General features: G+C 39.0%; 1 protein-coding gene across 6 annotated transcripts in view; it reads left to right on the top strand.

The window, feature by feature from the left end:
• Positions 1-224: 224 nt before the first annotated feature.
• Positions 225-7,488, top strand: part of LOC124431112 — a 269,017-nt gene continuing 261,753 nt past the window's right edge. For all 6 annotated transcript variants that reach the window (XM_046978580.1, XM_046978577.1, XM_046978579.1 and 3 more), the window contains exon 1: positions 225-1,130. The gene's annotated coding sequence lies outside the window, so the exon portion shown is untranslated. The remainder of the gene's footprint in view (positions 1,131-7,488) is intronic.

Here is a 7,488-nt window from a genome sequence, read left to right as displayed (position 1 = left end):
AAGGTAAAATGGGAGGAACGATGAGGGTAGCTAGAGAGGGAGAACAGAAAGAGAGAGAGAGAGGGAGAGGGAGAGTGAGGAAGGGAGGGGAGAGAGGGTAGCAGGGACGAGCAGCGTCGCGGCGCGTCACGTTGAGAGAAAGAGAGAGAGAGTGAGAGGGTGGGAGGGAGGGAGGGAAAGAGTGAGAGCCGCCGTGGCTCAGGTTCGAGTCAGTCTGCGTTCGCCAGTCGTCGCGACGTCCTCGCGAAAACGTCGTCGATTCCCTCTCTTTGCGACTAGTTGGCCCTCCTCCTTCTCGTCGTCGTCATCTCGTCTATTTTACGCTTATATGCGTAATATATCTTAAAATTTTCAAATAATTTACGAGGCATTATTTACCACAAGTTCATACAATTTTTCGACGAACTTCTGATATAATAATTCTAATAAATTTTCTCTCGATTAAAATTCGTAAGAGAAAGTTCTTCGAGTGTTATATTCGTTAAACGTTAATCGTTAACTATATTTCTTTCTACGGGATAGTGTTTGAAGAAAACTACGTATAATAAATATATTTTTATTATTTTGATGTTTTGAAAGAAATCATTGCCGAGACTAAAAAAGATACAGAAAAAAAAAGAAAGAGAGAGAGAGAGAGAGAGAGAGAGAGACAGTGATATCGGTGAGATATAAAAGAAAGTGAAGATATAATACCCATAAAAGGGAAAAGAGGAAGAGAGGAAAGACTTTTCTTTCAGCGAAGATATAATATCGACTGTTTTCAAAAACTCTGCCCTCTAGATCGTTCCATTTTCTCTACATTTCTTTTTTTATATATATATATATATGTATTTATATATATATACATATTCACCATCGACGACGTATAAACTTCCCTAGCTTTTACGCTCTTATCGTATTCGTATAAAAAAAGCGGTGACTTTTGAAGGAACTTCGGTAAGCGGAAACTCCTCGGATATACCGTGCACACGCTCTCTTTGAGAGCTTTTCCCGAGCATCCAAGAGTCAGTTCGATCGTTGCTCCATTCGAAGACGACGACGACGACGACGACGTCGACGTAGACGACGACGGATGGTTCCCCCGTTTTGATCTCTCATCGAAGATCCTGCTATCCCCCTCTACACTTTCTGTAAGTAAACTTCGAAACGTATGAACTTGGTTGATTCCGATACATTTTCCTTCTTCTTTCTTCTTATTCTTTTCTTTCTTTTTTTTTTTTTTATCCGCAAACAATTTAATTAATGACATTCGGAGGAGAGAACTTAACCTTAAGGGGGAAAAAAAAAGAAAGGAACAAATTCGATCGAGTCGTTAAGTCCACGTAGCCGTAAAAGAGAGTTCCCCCGCCAATTTTTCTTTTTATTTTTTCTCTTCTTTTCTTTTCTTTTTTTCCCTCGTTTTTTTTCCCCCCTTCCTTTTTTTTTTTTTTTTTTTTTCCTTCCAACCGTCAAAAAACAGTTAAAAATACGTTTTTCAATAAATAACGTTTCGACGAGTCGAACGAATCCTCGTGCTAATACCTTTAATCGAGGAGATTAATTCGCACGGAATTTCGCAGCTGCCGAATCGAGCGGATTTATTATAGATTTCATGAGATACGTCTACCGATTCGATTTAACTCGAACGATCTCTCGTTATTAATTCCCGAGATATTTACGGCCGATGAACGTTGATAATAATTTCTAGCTCCGAAGGAATAAGGAGAGAGAGAGAGAGAGAGAGAGAGAGAGAGAGAGAGAGAGAGAGAGAGGGAGGGAGGGAGAGAGAGAGAGAGAGAGAGAGAAAAGAAAAACATTCATAGATCATTCTCGAGAAATTGTAAGGTTTTTCTTTTTCTGTTCTTTTTTTTTTTTTTTTTTTTTTTTCCTATTTTTCCCCATGAAACGGTAATTCGCATCGTTCCTTTTCGTGTTGAACGATTGACCGTCGCTATATTACTCGACATTGGGAGATCGTAATTAAATTCTTTCATCGTTGCTAATGACTTTTGGCACTCGGCATTCGTCGGACACATATGTTATTTAAATTTAAACGCGACTTATTTATTAACGTCGTTGGAAAAGCATGTTGCATTCAGTAAAGTAATAATCTACTATCTCGGCTCTCAATTATCGTTAATCTTCGAAAATATCATACTTTTTTTTCTGTATTTTGAACGAAAAAGAAAAAAAAAAAAGGAAAAACAGATAGATATAGAGAGAGATAAAAAGAGAGAGAGAGAGAGAGAGAGAGAGAGAGAGAGAGAGAGAGAGAGAGGGAGGGAGGGAGAGAGGGAGTTAAGAGAGAAGGGTTGGAAATATTTTTTCAATCAGCGATCGATTAAAATGCTACCGGTGTTGATCGTAAATGCCGCATTAATGTTTCGCGGGATGTTAATGCGCGACCACGGAAATTATTTATTCAGCGAGCGTGCATTAACGAACCTTCGACCGTAAATTACCGAGCGTGCGATGCGACGGACTTATCTGCATCGATGACAACTCGGCCGCGCAATGCTACCTACCTACGAGCGTTTACGTGCCGATGGAGGCGCGTGCTAGTCGTGAAATGCAAGCGCATTAATAAAACATCGTGGCGGAATTGAAAATCGTACTGTGAAAAACTGCGGATTGTGGTCGATCGGCGGGGGATAAAGAAAATGGTGGAATAAAAAAAAAAAAGAGAGGGGAAAAAATAAAAGAGAAAAAGAGAAAAAGAGAAAAAGAGAGAGAGAGAGAGAGAGAGAGAGAGGGAGACGAAGTAGCGATTGGATCGTACGGAATGCGTTTTCGACGTTCATTTAACTTTAATTAAATATTAAATATTCCGTAGACGTGAAAATTACGGTAGGATTCGAGGATAGGAAATTTTCTGCTCCTTTTTCGGCTCGTCCCGTCTCCATAAAGCAGAGAGTAAGTAAAGCTGTGAGTGGATAGACCAGGCGAGAAGTAGGAGGATTAATTTGGCGATTATATTCACTGTAAATCAACTCCGGCGCTACCGCTCGGCGAATTTCACAATTTAATCTTCGGCGACACTCGCGCGATACGTTGTCGTCGTCGTCGTCGTTGTCGTCGGCAACGCAGACGCAGACGCAGACGTGGACGACGACGACGACGACGACGACGACGAGGACGAGGACGACGAGGACGACGAGGACGACGAGGACGACGATGACGACGAGAACGACGACGCTGAACGACGACGTTGAACGTTAAGTCTCTTTAAGCACGCACGAAACATTTTCTCACGAAATCTGCTACGGCCAGGCCAAAAGTTAACGTTAAACTCGGGAATGCATGGTATATCCTAGTTTTCGAGTAAATTAGCAAGAGAGAGAAAGAGAGAGAGAGAGAGAGAGAGACTAAGAGAGAAAGAGGAGATATAAACCCGACGAAGACAGTTCTTAGTTTCTACAGACCTTCGTGTGTACTATACGCGTTTCAAAGTTCAAGATTTATGCGAGGCACCGTTGTAACCACACCTGTATGGAGTTTCACGAGTTGTCTGACAGCGTAGATTGAAAAAAATGCTCTCCCGTAGTTTCTTTCTCCTTCCGCATTCTCTCGATTCGCCGACAAATTACTAAAGTCATGCTATTTCGTGTTAATCTCTGAGATTTCCCATTACACGTTGTCCCACCGAACGAAATATTTTGATTGAATTAAATCAAGGCTCTTCATTGGGATTAAAAGTTACAATGACTTTTTAAGATTGTACGAGAGGGTGAGTGTCAGAGAGAGAGAGAGAGAGAGAGAGAAAGAGAGAAGATGAAAAATCTTTTCTCACCATTTCTTCTTCTTCTTCTTCTACTTCTTCTTCTTCTTCTTTTTCTTGGTCGTCATCGTCGTATTCGAGGTACGATTCTTTCCTTCCCGGCGGGGAATACAGCTCGCTTTACTTCTGACGAGCGTATATTTTCCAATATCTTCTTGAATGGAACATCCAATCGAAGTGCGCCTTTTAACTGCATGAAACATTGGAGGCAACTCCTTCCGTATTCGCCTTTCAGCTTCGTCTAACGTTTTGAAAGAGCTATAGACTTTTGTATGGTGTTTCCGCATTTCTTAAAAAAAAAAAAAAAAAAAAAAAAGAAAAAAAAGAAAAAAGAAAGAAAGAAGGAAAGAAAATAGATCCCGATATTTTACTCGAACGTCTAATATAAATAGATATCGATGCATCACACTTTGATATCAAACGATCGGTACACGTACGTACGTTTTTAAAAGCGTACGTTTTTACGCTTTACACGTTTATTTCGAAATTCAACGTTTAAATTTTATGGTGAAAAAAAGAAAGAAGAACGTATAAGAATAAGTCTTTCATTTTATTATCCTTTTGAATCTTCGAAATATTCAAAATATGATGTAAATTCATCTGACAAAAGTACGTCTCATATCATCCCCCTTCGAAAACATTCAACATTCTACATTACTACATTCCGCGGTCTCTTTTGTGCGTGGAGCCCGATAATGAAACAAAAACATTGATAACCATACGGGGATATATTACCACGTCGAATATTATTCCGAATTTACGTCCGCACAGGCGGAACCATTGTATTAGATTAATCGCTTATTAAATCACGATAAATATTTCACGAATATCCCGGTTGAAGAGAGGCCGTTCGGCCACATTTGCAAACTGCATTCTTGGTTAATGGCCATTGTGAAGGTGCACCGTTGGTTCATGCGCGGCATCCGTTCGTGTCAACGTAAATATTTTCATTACTTCTTTCTCTTCCGACCACCCCCCCTCTCTCTCTCTCTCTCTTTTTTGATCTCCCTTTCCTTTTTTTGGGATGAAATTTTTTTTAATCAACGTCATAGGAAATAAAAAAAATATACGCGCAATGTTTGTTATATTATATTGTATTAATGATAGAAAAGTGATCGTTCATCGATAATATTTATAGAATTTTACTCGAAGATATTTATTTCATGAACGCCATTTTCTATCGGATAAACTTTCGAAACGGGATTATCGTTTTTTATTGTTAATAGTTAATAATTAAAATCGAATTATATCCTTGGAAAAATTAATAAATCGATCGTACGACAGAAAGGATTTTAATATTCCTTTGCGATAGGATTACGAGGAAAGAACATGGTAAAACACGTATGTATTTTAGAGGGAGTAAGAGAGAGAGAGATAGAGAGAGAGAGAGAGTGAGTGAGAGAAAAGACAGAAAGAAAAGTCGAACGTATGTAGACAGGGGAGGGGGGAAATAGGGGGGTGTGGTATCTTTAAAGCGAGCTATTAGCTTGGTAACGGAGACGCTAAAATGATGTTCTCTGTTCTGTCGTTCGGTGCTATTGCAAAAAGCGATACGTTTGAATCGAAATGATCCATTGTACCGATTCTATGCGAGGGAGTTACGTAGAGCAAGCATGGTTTCGATGTAAATGCCTCTGGTGGTCGACTACGTACTTCGTAATTTCGCTATGGCGAATACCAATATCGAGGTCCGAGCAACGAAATTTTCGCCGTTATGATTTCATCCTTTATCCTTGCTACCGTGATGTCGAGTAATCGTCAAAGAGAGAGGAGGGAGAGAGAGAAAGAGAGAAAGAAAGAAAAAAATAGAGAGAGAGGGAGAGAGAACTTTTCTACGTGATATGAACAACTCGAGAAAATTGCAATGGAACACTATTAACGTTCGAGAGAGAGAGAGAGAGAGAGAGAGAGAGAGAGAGAGAGAGATACAGTATGGTTACGCTAAATATTATTACACAGACCGCATTGCATCGGTTATAATAAGTTGGAATATTAAAAGGAATTCAACGTAGACCATTTGAGAATTTTTCATAACAAGGGTTGTTTCTTTTATATCAATTATTCCAAGTGTCGTACTAAGCAAACACGCGTTATAAGCGTTATAAAAAAAAAACACCTTGCTTACTACCAACGTTCTTTCATTTTTCAAGGTCATAAGTAATGAATACCGTCAGTTTATTCCACCCTCGTTTCTTCTCGTATTCCAACGAAATATAATGCGTCGGTGGATACGTAAATCGTCCGCGACACGCCTATATATTTACAAGGGAAGGGATGGAGAAGGGTGAGGATGGGGGGCATACGAAAAAGTCGCAGAACGCATGTGACTCGAGGGACGAAAGAACGCATTAAGGGGTAGCTACCCCCTTCTTTCTTTTTCTTCCTCTCTCTCTCTCTCTCTCTTTCTCTCACTCTATGTTTCATCACGGTCGTGATTTCGTGCTCATGAAGATTTAAAAAAAAAAAAATAAAAAAAAAAAAAATAAAAGAAAAAGAAAAAGAAAAAAAAGAAAAAGAGGAAAGAGAGAAAAGGGATAGGAGAACGGGGGTGATAAAAAAAAATAAAGAAGAATAATAATTGCCGTTGGACGATTTTTGTCGGTGTAAAGAGTCGGGTGGATCAGTTCGGTGACAGTTTACCACTGGCTGGAGACTCTAATTTTACGGTTGCAATTTAACACGTTACACACATTATCGGTCCCAAACCGACGGACTGCGGAAAGTTGCGATAAACATATGTGGAAATTCACGCGGCGTTCATGCTTGCGGACATGAAACCGAGAGAGTAAATGAAAGAGAGAAAGAAAGGGAGAGAGAGAGAGAGAGAGAGAATCAGAATATCTACATAGGTTCATCGTTATACATGAGCGAGCGAGAGAAAGAGAGAGAACCGAAAACCCAGAGGAATTTCAAGCTGCGCGAAAAATAGGACTCCAGAGTCCTCTTAGCATGTCCAACTTACGAGCGCCGTTACCGATACATTCCGCATAACGACGGATCCACGAGGAAAATCTTTTGATCGAGAGAGTCCCCCCCTCCCTTACGTAAGATCGTCGACAATTTTTTTTTATTATCATTATTTTTCTTTTCTTTCTTTTTTCTTTTTTTTTTTTTATTTTTTTCTTTTTTTTTTTTTTTTTATTAACATGATCGAGTGTTCTCCTCTTCGATCAATTCGATCGTATTATTCAAACAAAATGATATTTCTTCCGTCGATTCGTCGTATTTGTTACATGTAAGTTTTTATAATTTTTTGAAGATTTTTTTTGAAAGGAAAAAAAAAAAGAAACAAAAAGAAGAGAAGAAAAAGAAATTGAAAATTGTCAAGGTATTAGGACAATTTTTTATATCGACCTTATCTATCGATTCTTTTATACGTCGGACGAAATATCTTATCGGTCATAAGGGATAGCGTGTAACATCCGTTAATTAAAATAGTACGCATAGATACTATCGCTGGAGTTTAATTGGAGGTCGAAGGAATATTGATTCTAAATAATAAATTTGCCGTGGAACGTGAAATGCTCTCAACTAGGTTGTTATACGGTAGAAAGAGAAAAAGCCTCGATTCTCCCGTGTAACGAACTATTGGGAATTATTAGCGTGATTTAATAATGGATCCGTCGAAATTGTACGTTCGTGAAAATCACTGAATTATAAAATTATCGAACGACACGTATAGCTAACTACGATGAAGCCTACGTGCTTCTCACAATCAGTATGAAAGAGAA

Source organism: Vespa crabro, chromosome 20 (assembly GCF_910589235.1).
Source record: "Vespa crabro chromosome 20, iyVesCrab1.2, whole genome shotgun sequence".
NCBI classification, from domain to species: Eukaryota; Metazoa; Arthropoda; class Insecta; order Hymenoptera; family Vespidae; genus Vespa; species Vespa crabro.
This window is presented reverse-complemented; position numbering and strand designations above follow the sequence as displayed.